The sequence below is a fragment of the Corvus kubaryi genome, unplaced genomic scaffold (assembly GCF_017639235.1).
Source record: "Corvus kubaryi isolate FWS band 111438036 unplaced genomic scaffold, C.kubaryi_AGA036_p1.0 split1-37355, whole genome shotgun sequence".
NCBI lineage: Eukaryota > Metazoa > Chordata > Aves > Passeriformes > Corvidae > Corvus > Corvus kubaryi.
Genome location: NW_024582078.1, coordinates 376,527 through 377,830, shown reverse-complemented (window position 1 = coordinate 377,830; position 1,304 = coordinate 376,527).

Sequence of the window (1,304 nt, the reverse complement as noted above, 5' to 3'; positions counted from 1 at the left end):
CGCGCGCCGCCCCCCCCGCGCCCATTGGCTGCCCAGGGCGGCGCCCTCGCCCATTGGCTGCCGCCGCGAGGAAGCTCCGCCTACCGCGTGGCGCTGCGCGTTCCCATTGGTCCGCCGGGCTGTCGGTCTGCCAACCAGCCCCATGCTCCCGCGGGGAGGGGCGGGAATCGCCGCCGTCGCGCGCCTCCCCGCTCCGCTTGCTCATTGGGCAGTTAGAAAGGGCGCGGCGATCTGATTGGGCGGTTCCATCTGTCAGTCGTGGCAGTACAACCATGGGAGGATTTTCGCTGCCCATTGGACACTGGGCCGAACTTACCGCCGCCTTCTGATTGGCTCTCGTATCTGCCAGTTACAATATTCACACTGCGGCCCCGCCCCGCCCTTTTCCATTGGCTCTCTCGCTTAGATGTGGGTTCCCATCGTACCTCTCAAAATCTCGCGAGTTACTATTTCCCGCCCCCTTTTCTCATTGGTCATTAGTCAACGCCATCGCCTGCTCTGATTGGCTGATCCCTACGCCGCTCACGACGGGGCGCGCCCTGCCCCCTAACTCCACTCCTGGTTTATCATTGGGCGAGAAAATCTCCCCAGGCATCTGATTGGGTGCAGACAGGCAGAGTGCTGATTGGCTAGGACAAAAATCAATCAGGCTTGCGCTGACTCTGATTGGTCGCAGAGGGTAGGGAGGCGGTCCCCAGCAGAGCTTGCGGTGCGGCGGCCCCTGAGGGCTCAGAGCGCGGCGGGCTGCGGTGCTGAGCGGAGCTGCGGTGCCTGCTCCCTGTCCTTCCCCTCAGCCCGCCACTACACCCACCGGCCCGGGATGAAGCCACCGCGGGGGAGAGGAGGAAGCTCGGCTGCATTCAGTGCCTGTCTCACCCTCCCCCTATTTCCTTGTGCTTGTCCGCACCAGGGAATGCAGAGAAACGCTCCCGGCGACTGCGAGAGCTGCGCAGGGGTCTGAGGCTCCCCAGGGCCCGGCCCGCGCTCCTCTGCCGGTTTTGGAACCCTGAGTAGCTGCAGGCACTGTCTCGGGGCACGGTCACTCCTTACTCGGGGCCTCCAAACCGCTTGAAATATTTCCCTGTTAAATCTTCACAACACAGTGGGTATCCTGATAGATTCTGCTTTCAGCAGCGGTCCCATCTTTCCCTGGGGAGTTGGAGCTCGGAGGTTCTCGGAGATGGGGAAGAGGTTTGGATTCGGTCTGAGGCGAAGGAGCCTCCGCGGCCTCAGGGAATCCCAGTTCCCGTGGAGCAGGAACGCCTCTAATCCCTGTATTTTGTGAGGATCCCGCTCTAATCCCT